Source organism: Leuciscus leuciscus (genome assembly GCF_965113295.1).
Source record: "Leuciscus leuciscus genome assembly, chromosome: 8".
Taxonomy (NCBI): Eukaryota; Metazoa; Chordata; class Actinopteri; order Cypriniformes; family Leuciscidae; genus Leuciscus; species Leuciscus leuciscus.
The window spans coordinates 36,313,193-36,332,812 of NC_138732.1; the positions used below are offsets into that span (position 1 = coordinate 36,313,193).

Below are 19,620 nucleotides of genomic sequence, written 5' to 3' on the forward strand. Positions count from 1 at the left end.
TGCTACTGGATCCTCAGAGGGAGAGAAGCAATAAGGCACCATCAACATTCCTGTGTCGAATGCCAAAGGTGGAGAGCCAAACCTAACATACCAAAGATGGCAGAACTTCCTCCCGCCAGAGTCCGCCTACTGAAACCAGCCTTCTTTTCCACAGGGGTAGATTGCTTTGGCCCATTCCAGGTAAAACGAGGGAGGAGCAATGAAAAGAGGTGGGGAATCATTTTTAAGTGCATGACTACCCGCTGTGTCCACTTGGATCTACTGAGTAACATGGATTCAGATTCCTTTCTGATGGCTCTTAGGCGTATGGTTGCTCGACGTGGAACTCCTTCGGAAATCCTAGCGGATCAAGGCACCAATTTTCGAGGAGGTGATAAAGAGCTACAGACAGCTTTCACATCCATGAGTCCACATCTCCAAACCCAATTAGCAAAACAGAAGATACAGTTCCGGTACAACCCCCCAAATGCCCCACATTTCGGAGGTATGTGGGAGCGTGAAATTCGCTCAGTTAAAACTGCTCTACGTACCATAGTATGGTCTCAGATCCTTACAGAGGAAGTCCTCCGAACATTCCTTATAGAGGTCGAGGCTATACTCAATGCAAAACCACTGGGGTATGTCTCTTCCGATGTAGCGGATCCAGACCCGGTGACTACCTGTTGATGGGGCGGCCAGATGCATCACTACCACAAGTGATTTACCCAGAATCTGAAATTCTTAGTCGGAAAAGATGGCGGCACTCACAAGTATTGGCAGATCAGTTTTGGACAAGTTTTATTAAGAATTACTTGCCCACCCTGCAACCACGTCAAAAATGGATGAGTGACTGCAGCAACCTCACACCTGGGACTGTTGTTATGGTAATAGACCACCAACTTCCTCGTGCTCTGTGGCCTGTCGGCAAGGTAATAACCACATACCCTGGATCGGATGGCCGGGTCCGCTCTGCAAAGATCGAGGTAAAAAACAAGCACTACCATCGACCAGTCTCTCGTCTCATCACACTGCCTGCCATCCCAGATAATGACCCTACAACAGACTAACAAAGAATATGGAAAGTACATTTGCAAAGCAAATGTAGGGGCGGCTGATAAAGAGGAGGTCAGCAGTGCCATCTGCTGGACAACTATATTATCCATCCAACAAATATACTAATAAGCCGACATAGTGATCATGCCCCGATCACGCTGTCATGCCCCGATCACGCTGACGGACAGCCAATCACATCGTAGCATTGGTCAAATGACCGTGCACATAACTTTTTTGTTTCGTTTTCGCCTTATCGTTGAGAGATGGTTCGTGTGTTGTTTTTTGTTCCCAATTCCTGCCAGATTTGTGTGCATCAATGACTCAAAGTAAGTGTTAATTCATCTTACATATATTGCTGTTGCTACTGATCAAGATTAATCGCTGAGTTGTTTATATGTAAGATAGAGAGATGCACGAAAGACCCGCGGCTCTGTGTTGTGTAAACAGTATTGCATTATGTGAACTTGTTTATGCTATTGTAGCATATTTCAGCCTAATACAAATGTTAGTTAGATTAGATGTAGGATGAACCAGTCAACTGTACACTTTAATGTATATTGACCTGTATGCATATATGTAGATTTGGTTCATAAAGCCAAGAAGTTTAAGGATTCACATTATTTATGTATATTGTGTTACAGTGTCATGTACAGCTTTACATCTGTTATGTTATCTGGTAATTTACATGTGGTAATGTTGTGTTATCCTAGACTCGCTTAATTTATGTCATTTATTTCTTCTTTCCTTCGTTTAGACCACACACACTATTGCAATGTAACCAGTGAACTTGATGGACATTAAAGTCATTCAAATGGGTTCCCTGTCTCGGTGTTCTTACCGACACACCATGGCGATGACCAATTCTACTTAATAACCAGTCCACCTTCATTACACGAATATCTCCGATACAGCGCATATGCCATAGCGCCAGAAATGAAAGTAATCACTACATTACGATATTTGGCAACTGGGAAAATTCCATGTTTGATACATTAAAACCAACATTCAAACCACCACTTAAATAGACATGCCAGCAATCAGTGTAATTGGAAAGAGTGGAACAATTTTTATCATTCTAAGCCAAGCAAATACCTTATAGGAAATTAACAGCATGGTAAATAAAAAAATGGATTTATATATATAATGTGTGTGTGTGTGTGTGTGTGTGTGTGTGTGTGTGTGTGTGTGTGTGTGTGTGTGTGTGTGTGTGTGTGTGTGTGTGTGTGTGTGTGTGTGAGAGAATGGTCAAATAGGAAAAATTAAGCATGTAATTTCAACGTGAAGGCTTAGAAAAGACCCTATACTTAAAATCACTTTTTTTCCCCTTCTTGGACAACCAACCAATCACAGTCTTCAAAAGATTGTGTCATACATAGCAACGGGGTCAACCCCGCCTCCTCACTAAGATGAAAGTTTTTGTCTTTTCCTTACTCAGAGTTGCTCTCAGATCGGTCCCGAATCGCTTTTAAGCTATGACTCCTATAAAAGTTTTTAAGCTAAATTAAGAGTTTTCTGAGAGGATTCTTAGAATCTTTATGAATACGGGCCCAGGTCTTTTAATATCTAGTTTATGTATGGGGAAGCTTTCCTCAGAATAAAATAAAGCAAACAGAACAATAACAGTAAATTACAAGGCAGTATTTACAATATATACCTGGCATGTGTTTGTGACTACTGTTTAAAAACGTGTACTTTAATATGATCACACACTGGCAGTTATTTTCTGTTTCTATGATTCATATGCACACAATTTTATTTCTGAAAGCTCAGGCATGTGCCTGAATTTTCACCTGCAACAACCGATCATATTTACATGATTACTTTTTGAGAGTTGTTTACTCTCGCTTAGAACAAATCCGGCCAACGTTTAAATCTCTTATCACCTTTGAACGCTCAGACGTGTTTGTTTGTTTTGTTTGTTTGTTTTATTTGGATCCCCATTAGCTTCAGCATATTAAGCTAAAAGCTATTCTTCCTGGGGTCCTACAATCTACCATGTGACAATACAATTTATGACATCACATTACACACATACGCACAAGACATTACACAACTTTTAAAAATACATATTATACAATTAACCCCATAATCAGAAAAAAAAACATAAATAAAAATAAGATGTTGCTATTCCTAATAGATCTATATCAAAAATAAGATAACTAAGAACCCTATAACAGTATCTCCTTAAATTAAATTAATATTAACTATTTAAATTCCTTTGAAGATAATATTTCTTAAGTGATGTTTTGAAACCATACAGAGTGTTTTGTTGTTTGATAGTATTTGGGAGAGAGTTCCATTCACACATCGCTCTGTACCTGACTGAACGTTGAATTGATTTGGTTTTCACTTTGGGTAAAATAAAACTACCTCCTACTGCATGCCTCGTTGGATAATGATGTGTATCAGTACTAAAGGATAGTTTTGTATATAAAGTAAAAGGTGTTTTGTTTGTTATAACATTATATAAAAATACCATTAGTGAATACACCAATCAATTTTTAACTTTAAACCATGAGAGGCTTTCATGCATTTTATCAACATTTGATCTAAACCCACATGAGAGAGCCACACGTGCAGCTTTATTCTGAATCACCTGCAGTTTTTTTATATTAGTTGATGAAGTATTTGACCAAACCACAGAGCAGTAATCAAGGTGTGAAAAAAAACAAAGCATGAAGTACTTGTTTAACGATCTGTGGTGTAAAATGTTTTGCACACCTTTTAATAACAGACAAAGTGTTGCCCATTTTAGTTAACAGTTTCTGAACATGTCTGTCCCAACACAATCTATTATCAATCATCACTCCCAAGAGTTTAGCTTCTTCTCTTTGCTCAACAGAATTTTGCTCTATGCTGAGTTCAAGTTTCGGTTTGGAAAGTAAGGAAAAAGGAGTTCCAACCACTAAACAGGTAGTTTTGGATGCATTGAGAATCAGTTTGTTACTCCTTATCCAGTCCACCACTAACTGTAGCTCTCTTTGTAATTTTATATTTAAATCACCAATATCAGTTCCTGCTAAATATATAGTGGAATCATCTGCAAACATTGAAATGCTTGCCTTATCTAAAACAGATGGAAGGTCATTGGTAAAGATTGCGTAGAGGAGCGGCCCAAGACAACTTCCTTGTGGCACGCCATGTTCCACAACCCTTACCTTTGAAAAGCTTCCATTAAAGTAAACTAATTGTCTTCTATCTGACAAATAACTTTTCATCCATAATAATGCGGGTCGTGAAAAACCATAATATTCCAGTTTTTTTAACAGTAAGTCGTGGTCAATTATATCAAATGCTGCAGTGAAATCAAGCATTACAACACCTATTATTTTCCTCTCCTCCATATCCTTGAACCAGTCATCAACCATCTGAGTCAGGGCAGTGGCTGTTGAGTGTTTTCCTCTATATGCATGCTGAAAAGTTGTAATTAAATCATTATTCATAAAATAAGACTGAATCTGTTCATAAACAATTCTTTCCATTATTTTACCGAGAATTGGTAATAAACTTATTGGTCTACTGTTTGACCCAGACAAAGGCATTTTCTTATTTTTAGGTATTGGCACAACTTTACATATTTTCCATGCTTGCAAACATATATTATCCATAAAACACAAATTAATTATATGAGCAATAATAGGAGCAATGATTGCAACTATTGGCTTAAGCAACTTATGTTCAAGGTAGTCAACACCTGGGCCCGTATTCATAAAGATTCTAAGAATCCTCTCAGAAAACTCTTAATTTAGCTTAAAAACTTTTACGTAGGAGTCTTAGCTTAAGAGCAATTCGGGACTGATCTGAGAGCAACTCTGAGTAAGGAAAAGACAAAAACTTTCATCTTAGTAAGGAGGCGGGGTTGACCCCGTTGCTATGTATGACACAATCTTTTGAAGACTGTGATTGGTTGGTTGTCCAAGAAGGGGAAAAAAAGTGATTTTAAGTATAGGGTCTATTCTAAGCCTTCACTTTGAAATTACATGCGTAATTTTTCCTATTTGACCGTTCTCACACACACACACTCACACACACACACATTATATATGTGTATATAAATCCTTTTTATTTTTATTTACCATGCTGTTAATTTCCTATAAGGTATTTGCTTGGCTTAGAATGATAAAAATTGTTCCAATCTTTCCAATTACACTGATTGCTGGCATGTCTATTTAAGTGGTGGTTTGAATGTTGGTTTTAATGTATCAAACATGGAATTTTCCCAGTTGCCAAATATCGTAATGTAGTGATTACTTTCATTTCTGGCGCTATGGCATTTGCGCTGTATCTGAAATATTAGCGTGTCTCTAATAAGATCAGTCACAAACATGATCCCTGCACGATCTAATCTATAGCGTCTTATTAACTCACTGTTATTCATTGTCTGCAACACATTTCTTCTCCCTCTACGTCTTTCTGCCATTTTCTCCTCTGCTAAAGAAACTCTTAAGCCTCTTAAAAGTCCTCGTCCGTGCTCCTAACAATTTTGACCTTAAGACCTCTTTTAAGGGTTAAGATGCTTTCTGAATAACTTTTTTCTTTACTAGGATTTTTTCTTTAATTTTAAGAGTAAACGCCCACATTTGTAAGAATTTTCTTAGAATTTTGTCACTAGGAGCTACTCTTTGCATTAAGATTCTTTATGAATACGGGCCCAGGTGGTTTGTTTTTACAATTCATCAGAAGTAATTCCACTTTGGAACCACTGACCTATTGAATTTAAAGCTACATGTTCTACCTTCCATCATCTTATTTATCAGTGTATTTGATAAATCTGTCTTGTATGGCTGTGTAGTATTTTTAAATGTATTTATTTTATTTATGAAATAATCATTAAGATGTGTTAACACGCTCAGACGTGTTACTGTGTGTTACAGCTGTTCCACGATTGGCTGGATTCTCTGACGACACAGATGATGTGTGTTTCCAGTTTATAGTGATGCCTTACTCATATACAGACTTTTAAAACAGTACAATTCACTTTTCATGTCGTTGTCTATAAATCATGTTTATTAGAGATTGTTAAAAAAAAAAATTTGTACTGTATTTACTTTATTTGTTTCATATTATTTATATAGGTTTTGTGTATATGTTTATTTTGTATATTACTTTTTTTTCATACAGACCTTTCACAGTATTCAGCTGCATAACCTATTCAAATGATTTTTTTTAAGAATAACTCAAATGTCCATCTTAAAAACATATCTAATGTGGTCATAATTGTATATGCTCCTATACAAATACTGCATAATACATTATGTTCTTCCATTTGTTCATAGTTTCTTCATATTCTCTAGTTTCTTTTGCAGTGTTCATCATACTTCACCTGCATGTGGTTAACAAACTGCTAAAAACTTGGGCTGCATTTTCAACTTAACAACAGGACAACATTCTGTTCACTTTTATGGTAAATCACAATATAAATCCAACAGAATTGGGCTTTTCTGTATATGAAAATTAATGGTGTTTTGTCTTAAAAAAAAAGTGTTAAACAGAGCTTAGCTGGAGGGCACTATAAATCCTGTTGCTGAAACTTGCTTAAGAAAAACACGTACATGTACTCATACCCATCAGACAATTGTTTTATTTATAAATGACTTTTATCATTTCACGAGTTCACACTTACAAATAATCAGATTGCGTATTGCGATAGTATGCGTATTTGGCGTGCTTTCTGAGGAGAGGGCTCCGAGCTCTGTATTTTGGCCTGAACCCAGAGTACTTCCCTCGTATTTCTGGTTAGGAAATGTCACGGTTCATGGGTTCACTGACTCGCCCTCGCTATGTTGTGTGTATGTTTCTGTGTGGTGGGTGTGGCTCATTATCGTTCTGATGAGCGGATCAGCGGCAGCTGAGTTTCATGATTAGCTTCCTATTTATTGTCTGTGATTTCGTCCTGTCTTTGTCAAATCGTTTTGTGAGTTCTCCTGGATTACTCTCCGTGTTGCGGTTCCTGACACTTTGTTCCTGGTTCTCGCCTTCTGTGTTCCTGAGGATCATCTGAGTCGCCTGGATTTCTGCCCATTGAAACCCTGCGTTACCGAGCTCTACATCTTCTCTGCCCACGACGACTGACCAGCATCTCTATCTATTTCCTGCATTGTTTAAATTAGTGATGGCCAGATCGAGGCCTCGTGAAGCAATGAAACAGTTGAACCAAATGTGCCATATTGTTTCGAGGCTTCGAATCAATCCGACACCCGTCTCAACGGTGACACCTAGTGGTCACTTGCAGGTGTTGATCTGAAACAACCTTGACGAGCCATTAAAAAAATGAAGGCAAGGTTAGATAGAAACTGATCTTCTGCAGGAGCCAAGGTGACATCACTGCTGCGGCAGTGGAGAAAATTAGCCAGAGAAACTGAACTCCTGCGGGACATCACTGCTGCGGCAGTAGAGAAAATTAGCCAGAGAAACTGAACTCCTGCGGGACATCACTAATGTGGCAGTGGAGAAAATTAGCCAGAGAAAATTAGCCAGAGAACTGAACTCCTGCAGGACATCACTCCTGTGGAAGTGGATAAAATTAGCCAGAGAAACTGAACATCTTGGTTACGTATATAACCCTCGTTCCCTGAAGGAGGGAACGGAGACGTAGTCGGACGTACCAACTGATTGGGATCACGCTTAAGGAGCCTGTCATCTTCAAGTATTGATAAAACGAGTCAATGCACAGATTGGCGTGCGAGTTTTGAATCCACACTCCGCCCCGCAGCGTGGATATAAATACGGAAGTGGATGCATGCGCACCAATTGTTTTTCGCTGAGGAGCCGAGCGGAGCCCCGAGTCAGCGGTGGTTTAGCAATAGTGGCGACGGGACTGTTCGACGTAGTCGATAGATTTAAATGAATGAAAATACTTTAGAGAATAGTTCAGTGATATTGCAAGACGCATGTGAGACGGATTGCGTGGAGGAAGAGCATTTTTTCAAAATGCCTCATAAAAGGAAGAAGAGTAATAAAATATTTGATGCAAAAATAAGTAAAACAAGTGAAGTGCAAGATGATATGGATCAGGATACAGAAAGTGATGGTGGGTCTTCTGACTCTAGTGTGACACTTTCTCAGGGGGAGTTCATTGGTCGGGATTATGGACTTGATGATAATAAGTTATTCCTTAGCTTAGATCAACAAAAAATAAAAGAGGTGTGTGTGCAGGAATATTTTCCTGATATCAAACAGTTTGTTGAGAAAACAAGAACCCTAATGGCAGAGAGTTGCTTCACTAACAAAGACGTCTATCGACTAAAGAAAATTGTGAGGAATCTCAATACTGCTTTAAACAATGATGTCTGTTAACTTTAAAAGTAGAATGGCTGATGTTTTTTGGCTATTTGGGTGGTTTTTCTTTTCTTTTTTATTATTTATGAGTGATGTGCATGTAGCTACTTTGAATGTTAACGGTGCAAGAGATTCTACAAAAAGAGCTACAATATATGAAGTAATTAAACAAAAAAATATTGATGTTTTTTAACAAGAAACTCATAGCGACTTGAAAAGTGCTGTTGACTGGGTGAGGGAGTTTGATGGTATCCCTGTGTTAAGTCATAACACTTCAGTAAGTGGGGGGAGTTGCCATTTTATTTACAAATAATTTTTGTCCTATCCCTTATGATGTTGATGAAATAGTAAAAGGTAGGCTTTTAAAAGTTAGAGCTGTTGTTGAAGGTTATGTGTTTATTTTTATTTGTGTATGTGTTCAAACTGCACCCGTTGAAAGAATGTTTTTTTTAGACATACTTTGTTCAACTCTACAAAACTGTTGCCCTGAAGATTTATTGTTCCTATGTGGTGATTTCAATTGTACTGAGCTCAGTCTAGATCGAAATCACATTGAGCCTCATTTGGTTTCGCGTAAGCGTTTTATTCAGATTATTAAAAAGTTTGATTTATGTGATATTTGGAGATCTTTAAATGGTAATGAGAGACAGTACACTTGGGTTCACACACGTGACAATGTTATGTCATTAGCTAGGCTGGACAGATTTTTCAGTTTTAATCACCATCTTAGTATTTACAATAAATGTACACCAGTAAGGCTTTCAGATAACAGTATGGTGCACTGTAAGCTTATTTTAAGCTCAATAAAACCAAAAAGCGCATACTGGCATTTTAATACTACTTTGTTAAATGATAATTTTTTTAAGGAATCTTTTAAGTATTTTTGGGAAGTTCACAGAACAAAGTAGTCTTCCTTTTATTCATTGCAACAGTGGTGGGATGTTGGAAAGATACAAATAAGACAATTTACTCAACAGTTCACTCACAACGTTACTAAGAAGTTGACTCGTTCTTTAGAGTTTTTGGAAAAAGAGATAATTGAATCTCAAAATTTGGCTCAATCTACTGGTGAGATTCATTATTTAGAAGCCTGCTCAAAGAAGAAAGCTCAGTTAGCGGATCTACTGGGGCATAAAATACAGGGGGCTCTGGTCCGTTCACGCTTTCAAAGCATTGATCAGATGGATGCAACATCCCAATACTTTTTCAATCTGGAAAAAAAGAATGGAAACATTTTATTCATGCATTGCACTCCGAAGATGGACTCTTATAGTCAGTTCTACCAGAAAGACTCGGGAGATAAAATGATATAACAAGTGTAAATTTATTAATAGCTCAGCAAGCATAATTTTATAAAGTTTTTGGCGTAGGCCCCATCCTTAGCAAGCAATGCGAGGGTAACGGAATCTGCAAATCCCGCCTGAAGATGAAGGGAGGGGCGCAGCCGACCCCCTGGAGGTAAAGGAAGGGACCATCCTGGTGGTGGTGGGGAGGATGGAGGAAAAGGACCATCTAGGAGGTGGTTGGGGAGGATGGAGGTAATTGGCGCCGTCAGTATCTGCGAACTCATACGAATGTAAGTACCATTCTTTTATACTGAGAGTGTTAACACATGATTGGTTAGAAGTGAGTTAATACATGACGCGCTGATTGAATCTTCCTGGCAGAACTTAACGCAAAGCTTACATTTCTACCAGAAAGACTCGGGAGATAAAATGATATAACAAGTGTACATTTATTAATAGCTCAGCAAGCATAATTTGATAAAGTTTTTGGCGTAGGCCCCGTCCTTAGCAAGCAATGCGAGGGTAACGGAATCTGCAAATCCCGCCTGAAGATGAAGGCAGGGGCGCAGCCGACCCCCAAAGATAGGTGGAGGAACACCTCCGCCGGGACGGAGGAACACCTCCGCCGGGACGGAGCCCACCCCCAAAGATAGGTGGAGGAATACCTCCGCCGGGACGGAGCCCACCCCCAAAGAACTGTAAGTAGGAGTACCCACCAGTCGTGGATCCTGCAGTTCCTGGAATGAGAAAGAAAAGTTAAAAGAATAACGTGAAAAAGGCCTCAAATGGACCATAATACCAAATTACTGTGCATAGACATGATGTGATAGACAACAAAGACAAGGTCCAAGGACCACACATAGCTATAAAGCGCAAGGTCGTGATGACCACAGAGACAAAGCAGCGATGGACCACTTGACCCTGATAGGCTGCACATAAAAGCCATTGAGGCGCCAGGTCGTGATAGACCACATAAACACAGGGTCAAGCTTGACCACAAGGCCACAATGGACCGCACATAAACACAAGGTCATGCTTGGCCACAAGGCCACGATGGACCGCACATAAACACAAGGTCATGCTTGACCACAAGGCCACGATGGACCGCACATAAACACAAGGTCATGCTTGATCACAAGGCCACGATGGACCGCACATAAACACGAGGTCATGCTTGACCACAAGGCCGGCTCGACCACACATAACAGGGCCGCGATGGACCAACATACCTCGATGGGCACATGCAGACAAGCCATGCAGGCTACACGGCCATAATAGCCCACATATAGCTGGCCACGATGGCCATTAGACGCAAAAGACCTCAAACGAGACAGGCCACGATAGACCGGACGGCCATTGGACCACATAAAACCAAGGCCTCGATGAGCCACGAGGCCATAATAGCCACATATAGGACAAGGCCACGGTAGGCCACACGGCCATGGGAGACCACATAGACGGTAGTGGCGCAAGGGGGTGGTAGTGGCGCAATGGATAAGACACATGCCTTTGGTGTGAGAGACCCGGGTTCGAATCCACTGTGAGACACCAATGTGTCCCTGAGCAAGACACTTAACCCCTAGTTGCTCCAGAGGCGTGCGACCTCTGACATATATAGCAATTGTAAGTCGCTTTGAATAAAAGCGTCAGCTAAATGAATAAATGTAAATGTAAATGTAGACGAGACCGCTTAGGAGCCACAACGGCCGCTAATGCCACACAGAGACAAGCCTATAAGACAAGGCAACTAAGCCACACAAAACCAAGGCCTCGAGGACCACAGACCCCGATGGGCCACACACGGGACAAGGCCACGATAGGCCACACGGCCATGAAAGACCACGCAAAACAAAGGCCGCGATGGACCACAGACCACGAATGGCCACACATAGGACAAGGCCGCAAATAAGCCACAAAGCCACTAAAGGCCACACATAAACAGGCTAAACATAAACACGGCCATAAAGCCACATGGAACCACGACCTCTAGAGGTCACTAGACCTCGATGGGCCTTGCAGGACAAGGCCACGATAGGCCACACGGCCATGGGAGACCACAGAGACGAGACCGCTTAGGAGCCACAACGGCCGCTAATGCCACACGAAAGACAAGTTTCACAAGACAAGGCCGCTAGGCCAAACAACTATAATAGCTTACTTGGAACAAGACCATGCTCAGCCGCTAGCCGAGATAGATCACACAGAGACGAAAGACAGGTGAAGACGGCCACAAAAAACAGAGCTGAAACATAAATCAGCACAGTAAGCTTAATGATAAATGAATTAGAGCTACTGCTCAGATAAGCGTAATAAGAGCAGTGCACCACCACCAGTACTTGCATAAATTTACCTGATTGTTACAGGAGGGCTTGCTGAGCTTCGAGGACAATTGTTGAATCTGCTCTTATATATGATTCAAAAGCAGAAGAAGACCATCTTCCCATGATCTTAATGGCTGATGAAGAAACTCCTCGTTCAGTAGCTGTAGTGGCTACCCCAATTCTGAATGAATGACCAGTATAGAAGGAGGGGGATAGACCGCAGCTTTTGAGAGTGGAAGCTAAATGAGTCTTAAACCAGTTTTTAGAAAGAGGTGCTCCATTAGGTAAAATGAATAAAGGGGCGTGATTAGAAGTGCGGGGTCGAGTTTTAAGAAATCTAATCATCGAGAGAAAGGGACAGAAATTGTTATTAATCTTGGATAGTGTTAAGGTGACACCTGCACCTTGAGAGTCGTTCTTGGAGTGTTTGAGAAAGAGGGTGTAGAATTTAGGTGAGACGCAAAGATCGGAAAAACAAATACCACGGGCGGGATCGAAATTTTTAGTTTCTGATGTGAATTCCCCAGCTCGCATGAACCCATAAAAAGCGGATAAGAACACGGCTTCAAGCATGATGTTAAGATATGCGGAAAAGAGACCATTTCTAAGAGAGATAATTAGTCTGTGCAAGATAGGCAATGTAATTGGCAGGCGTTTGTCTGGTGTTTTAGTGGAAGATTTAGTTAAGCCTTTGAGTAATAAGCGGACTGAATATGCAGAAAAGAGACTTGGGTAGTTAGGATCATGGAATTTAGCGTAGAATTGAATACCAGCGAGCAATCTGCGTAGAGAAGAAATTTTAAGATTGCGATTTTCAAAATTGAATACTAAAAAAGAGCACACGGTTGAAATTAAAATAGGAAATAGCGGGATATGAAGAGAAAAACAAAACATTAAAAAAGCTGACCAAGCGGAAGTATATGCTTTCAAAGTAGAAGAAGCGACACCTAAGGAGATATAGCGTCTAGCCGATACAAGCAATTCTTCTAATTTAGCATTATGGCTGCTAGGGGGGGGCACGATGAAGGATCCGGATTGGCTGAAGGGCAGAGCCGCCTGAACGTCTGAAAACGAAACCGAGAAAGCGCATCAGCAATGACATTATGGTGACCAGGAATATGAGCAGCTTTGATAATGAAATTGAAGACGACGGATTGCCATATCAGACGCCTCAGAAAGGGCATGATCGTAGGACAAGAAGATCTGCCTTTGTTAATGATAGCAACTGTGGCTTCGTTATCGCAAAACATCATTATGCGTTTGCGCGACCATGCCGAACCCCAGATGACACTAGCAACGGCGAGAGGATAGATCTCGTAAAGCGCAGATGAAACAGAACCAGTATCTGATTGAGGAAAATCATTTGGCCATTTTTCAGCGAACCATAGACCTTGGAAAAAAAAAACAAAGCCAATGGAGGGGGCGGCGTCGGTGAAGAGTTGTAATTCGACGGACGATTCGAATACGTCATTGTAAAAGAAAGAAATCCCGTTCCATTCATTAAGCAAGTGAGTCCAAAACCTGAGATCAGACAAACAGCCTTCATCTAGTTGAATCAAATTGCTTAAATTCGGAACAGAGTGAGCCAATGATAACAACCGGGAAATGAAAGCTCTGCCTTGGGGAATAATGCTCATAGCAAAATTAAGGTGTCCGAGCAGAGACAACATGTCACGCCTAGATACGACGCGAGAAGAAGAAAAAGATTCCAAGAATAACCTGATTCTTAAAAGCTTTTCGAGAGGAAGAGAAGCTTGCATGCGGATCGAGGTTAATGCCAAGAAATTCTAACGAAGTAGAAGGGCCCATGGTCTTTTCAGCAGAGAGGGGAACGCCAACGTCGCTGAAAATCTGTTTAAGTGTGTCTAGAATCGAAGATTGAGGGGATGGAAAATCGATTAGCAGAAAATCATCGAGCAGATGCAAAACAAAAGGCAGCTTACTGACGTTCAGCAAAATCCAACAGAGGGCTTCTGAAAGGTTGTTAAAAATGTGAGGACTGCTTCTACACCCGAAACTGAGTCTTACAGCGAAATAGAATTTGGAATTCCATTTAACTCCGAATAGTGGCCATTCTGAAGAATGAATTGGCAAGGTCTTGAACGCATCTGTGATGTCGGCTTTAGCTAGCCACGCACCCTGTCCGGCTAACTTAATGAGATGGATAGCATTGTCGACCGAAGCATAGTGTAGAGAAAAAGGCGGAAGAGGAATACTTTCGTTAACACTTGCTGTGTAAGAGGAATGTGGGGAAGACATATCAAAAATGAGCCGTTTTTTGCCCGAGTATTTACGTGTTGCAACGCCGATGGAATTAACCCGAAAAGGAGAGAAAGGAGGAGTAGCAAAAGGGCCAATGACATATCCTTTATTAACTTCACGTTCTAGCAGTGCAGAAATCACATCTGGTTCTTTAATAGCTGATTGCAGGTTTTTTGCTACAAAAGTCGTAGTGAGTTGAGAAAGGATGCCCACCCGAAACCCGGATCCCTGCAGAAACTACGAATGTGAGCATATCTACAATTAGAAAATGTGCAAACAGATTCATTAAAGTTTTGGCAGATGATGATGCCGTTAGGACCTACAGCAGAGCGATTACGTCGGTCGTTAGGGAGCCTTACTTTTTCAGCACCTTGGACAGCGCCTTGCGTGTCGCTGGTAAAAGCTTTGGGGCAGAATTGAGCTGCATGACCATGAGAGCTACAGATAGAGCAAGCCAGAGTTTTTTGACCGCCAAAATGACGAATGAGCAGTTCAGTGTCGATAATGGACCAGTCTAGTTTTGAATTATACAGCGTGATAAAGGAAGCTGATTTCGCGGAAAAAGACTTGTGATATTCGTAGAAAAGGGTGCCCCCGTACCTTTGATTAAAATCAGCCATCATAGCTAGGTAGAGATCGAGCTCTTCCCTTCTTTCGGGAAAAGACTGGCACAAAATGTCTCTGAAAATGCTAAAAGCGATAACAAATTCAGAGAAAGCGAGATTGCGTTGAAGTCTGGGATCGGAAGTCTTGAGAAAGACTGCCACGTCACGGTCGACTGCCGGCGAAGGCAGGAGAAGAGAAGCCAAATTATATATATTAGCTCTTATGTTTGGAGACATGGTAGCTGCGGCTGGAGAAACGAATCTCCTACCGAATGACTGAACAGGGGCTGCCGTAGAAAGGTTGAAGGCTGAAGTAGTAACAGGAGCGGGAGCATCCAGATATGGAGTTTGAGCCGTGTAAGAGAATGCTTGTTGGTTAGATGTTGATGGCCCACTGAATGGATCGACAGATCTAACGTTTGAAGATCCGGATGAAGGAATAGCTGAATCATTCGTGACTGGCCGCAGGCTGATGAGAGGATTAGCAAGTTTATTTTCCATATTCGCCATTTTAGATTCTAAACCTTTAACAGTCTGAGTGAGACTTTGAACCGCTTGAATGAGAAGTGAACTTGGGTCAGCGCTGACAGGAGTATGCAGAGGAGAAGGGGCCCGAGCGAGCGACGTGGATCTTTTGGCAGAATGAGATGGCGAAGATTTAGCTGTTCTCTTCCGGCCTGCTTGCTTAGGCTGGTTCATTAGTCGCTGAAATCTGAACCGTCGGAGTAGGAGGATTGCCCAGAGTGTTCTGGGCCAGAAGAATTAAATCCTCTTTGGACAGATCATGATTGAAGGGAATGCCGGCTGCCTCGAGGGTACTAGATATATTGTCCGAAGACCAGAGTGCCCATGGAGAGTCGCGCCATTGAATACGTTTACTGCGCCGTGCAGCAGAAGGAGATGGCTGGACGAAATCCTCGTCGGAATCGGAAAAATCACAGAAGGTTTGATCCTGAGACATAGCGGTAAGCAACTGATAGCGAGCAAATAATTGGCGCCGTCAGTATCTGCGAACTCATACGAATGTAAGTACCATTCTTTTATACTGAGAGTGTTAACACATGATTGGTTAGAAGTGAGTTAATACATGATGCGCTGATTGAGTCTTCCTGGCAGAACTTAACGCAAAGTTTACATATCCTGTTGGTTTTCGGGGAAGAGCAGTTCATTTTTATCAAAATCTTTATAGAAGTGAGCTCAAGTCAGGGTGTTGTGTGGAGAACGTTTTCCTTGACAGCCTACCAAAGGTGTCAGAGGAGGCTAATAACGATCTCGAAGAAGTGCTGACCCTGGAAGAGCTCTATAAGGCCCTGCAAAGCATGGCGTCTGGGAGGCCACCAGGATTGGATGGCCTCCCGGTTGACTTCTATAGGGCTTTTTGGTTGGAGTTGGGTTTAGATCTTCTGGATGTACTTAAGGACAGCTTGTCGAAGGGCGGGTTGCCGTTGAGTTGCCGAAGAGCGGTGATCACTCTCATTCCAAAAAAAGGGGACCTTACAGATATTAAGAACTGGCGCCCTGTCTCGCTTCTCTGCAGCGACTATAAAATACTTTCTAAGGCATTGGGTAACAGATTGGCTGGAGTGTTGGGTCAGGTTATCCATCCGGACCAGACATACTGTGTCCCTGGTAGATCTATAATCAATATTTCTTTAATTCGAGACTTTTTTTTACGTCTCTAAATTGTTCAATTTAGATTGTGGTTTGATATCTTTGGATCAGGAGAAGGCTTTTGACCGAGTAGAGCACTCATATTTGTGAAGTGCTTTAACAGCTTTTGGTTTTTGCAAAAACTTTGTAGACATAATTAGGGTACTCTATTGTGACGTTGAGAGTACACTGAAAATAAATGGTGGCTTATGTGCTCCTTTTCAGGTTCTCAGAGGTATCAGAGAAGGTTGCTCCTTGTCTGGAATGTTGTATTCCTTGGCTATTGAGCCATTGCTTCAACAAATAAGAGGTCAGTTAAGTGGTTTGTTTTTACCAGGTTGTAATACTAAGATTTGTTTGTCAGCCTATGCCGATGATATTATGATGATGATCAACAGACAAAGTGATGTGCAGATTTTCCTTAATTTAATTGAAGAATTTAGACTGTTCTCTTCTGCCAAGATTAATTGGGAAAAAAAGTGATGTTTTATTGTTAGGACAATGGACTGATGGTAAACCTTGCCTTCCTGATGGGTTGTGTTGGGGAAATGGGGATATAAAATATTTTGGAGTTTATCTAGGGGATGACAGTGTGTTAAAGAAAAATTGGGAGGGGCTGATGGAAAAAGTTAAAGGACGCTTGGATAAGTGGAAATGGTTATTACCGAATATGTCCTATAGGGTGCGAACTCTTATCATCAACAATTTAGTGGCATCTTCACTTTGGCATAGATTGGCATGTGTAGACCCTTCACCACAGTTTTTAGCGGAAGTTCAAGCTGCTCTTGTGAACTTTTTCTGGGACAAATTGTCTTTTTCTGGGTCCCACAGAGTGTTTTATACCTCCCCAAAGATGAAGGTGGGCAAGGTTTGATTAACTTACAAAGTAGGCTGCCTTTCGGTTACAGTTTTTACAAAGATTACTTTATGGTTCTACAGATTTCAGCTGGTGTGCTCCCTAGTTGCACTATTTTGCGCACTATTGGGGGATTTGGACTGGATAAATCCTTTTTAATGGATGCTTAAAGTTTTTTTCGTGTTCAAAAAACTGAGAACTCATTTTCGCTCCACTGGCTTTTGCAGGAACCACTGATACTTGGGGCCCGCTTGGACATTGCTACTCACTGCTATTTGCCGGGGTTTAGCACCATATTTCAGAAATCCAAGTTTTTTACTTTGGGACATTTGTCTAACTGGGCCTCAATTTGAGAATGTTGATGAAATATCCAAACATTTAGGAATCAGATCTGTTCATTTATAAACCCATTTTTTGGTCAAACTTAAATCATGTTTTACAGTTGAAGAAGATCACTTGTTAAGAGACTTTTTTAAAGGGGTTTGTACTCCTGATGTTGAGGATCCCTTTCCGTATTCAACCCAATTTTGAAGAGGGTATAGGTTTTTTGCTAAAATCAGGTGAATTTTTGTTTTTAGATTTCTTGTCAAGTGAAGGAAAAAAACTGAATAGAGCCTGTGTTTTGGTTTTTAATAAGAAAATGTTAGAAAAAAAATTTGATACACCATGGCGTTCTGTTCTCAAACTGAGAAATGATGCAAAACCTGAATGGAGATCATTAAATAAGCCACCATTGTCAAAAAGGTTTGGTGATATACAATGGAGAATTCTCCATGGTGCCATTGCTGTCAATTCTTTTATTTTGGTGTTGAATCCAGAAGTTAATTCTGCGTGCCCTTTCTGTCTTCAAAGGGAAACGTCTCGGTTACATATGGTAACCCTCGTTCCCTGAGGGAGGGAACGGAGACGTACGTCGTGGTGAACGACGAATAGGAATCTCGCTAGAGAGGCCAATCTACTTCGAGTGAAACTAAAACAAGCCAATACAGATTGGCGTGCAATCATTTGCATCAGCTGCGCAGCCTCGCAGCGCGGGTATTTAACGAGCAGCTGGTGCGATTGCACTTCAGTTTTTTGCTGAGGAGCCAAGCCTGAAAAGCTGGTCGCCCCGGCGGGTAGCAGCAGATGTGGCGACGGGACGTACGTCTCCGTTCCCTCCCTCAGGGAACGAGGGTTACCATATGTAACCGAGACGTTCCCTATAGTCCGGTCACTACGACGTACGTCATGGTGAACGACGAATAGGAATCCCTACTAAAGCGCCACAGCTGCTGCACCCCATCCAGCGCCCTGTGTAAGCCTCCACTCCTTCTTGCCTGGAAGGACGATAGGAGAGTGCTTACACCGAGAGTATCCGTCACTGTTGTTCCATGATAACCCATACAGAGAGATTATTGGATAACACTGGGAAAGTGTGCCTGATCTGAGGGAGGGGAACGCTGCGGGAGCCACATTCTTAACCCCCTGAGGTCGGCTGTATCGCCGGCGATACCAGCTCGCTTTTTTTTTATCAGTGTAAAAGAAACTCATAAATACTCTGTTGATTTTCCATAGGAGTTTCATACATCAATCGATTCTGTTAAATGTGTATTATTTTTGTGTATACTCACAATAAAAACAAAGTGTTGTGCTTTTTGCCAAATAAAGAAAAATAAACACAAAGCGAGTTCTGCCTTCTCTCTGCCAGTGAAGTCCATTCTGAAACGCGTCCGAAAATGAACAATAACTCAGCGAATACTCAGTCAAACAGGCATACAGACACACAGGCATGAAGCTTGAATTCTCTTCTTTTAAATGAAGTAATTTATATAAAAAACGTCTCAGGTTACGACTGTAACCTATGTTCCCTGAGAACAGGGAACGAGACACTGCGTCGAATGACGCTTTGGAAACGCCTCAGGCGTGACAGGTGTCTGAAATCACTATCAAATCACGGCAATCATAATGACCGGCGACAGCCCGTGAATCATTAACGTGAATGATTAACGTGCGACCTGCAAGTATAAAAGGGAGCCTTGCCAACATGACAAACACCTTATCGTCTGAAGGGACTGTTTGGTAGGCAGGCCCCGAGGCATGGCAAGGAGACGCAGTGTCTCGTTCCCTGTTCTCAGGGAACATAGGTTACAGTCGTAACCTGAGACGTTCCCTTTCGAAAGGGAACTCGCACTGCGTCGAATGACGCTTTGGGGAACGATATACCAACGCCACCATGCTAAGGGGAGTGCCTGCCAGGCGGCAGTGACAACTGTCAGAACTAGCAAATTCAAATGAAACGCTAGAACCACTCACCCTCAGGTCACACTGGGCTGTCAGTGACAGCACTCCCT

General features: G+C 41.5%; 1 long non-coding RNA gene across 1 annotated transcript in view; it reads right to left on the minus strand.

The window, feature by feature from the left end:
• Positions 1-18,797, minus strand: part of LOC309505165 — a 58,474-nt gene extending 39,677 nt beyond the window's left edge. The window contains exon 1 of the long non-coding RNA XR_014208343.1: positions 18,752-18,797. This is a non-coding gene — a long non-coding RNA (uncharacterized lncRNA). The remainder of the gene's footprint in view (positions 1-18,751) is intronic.
• Positions 18,798-19,620: the final 823 nt, after the last annotated feature.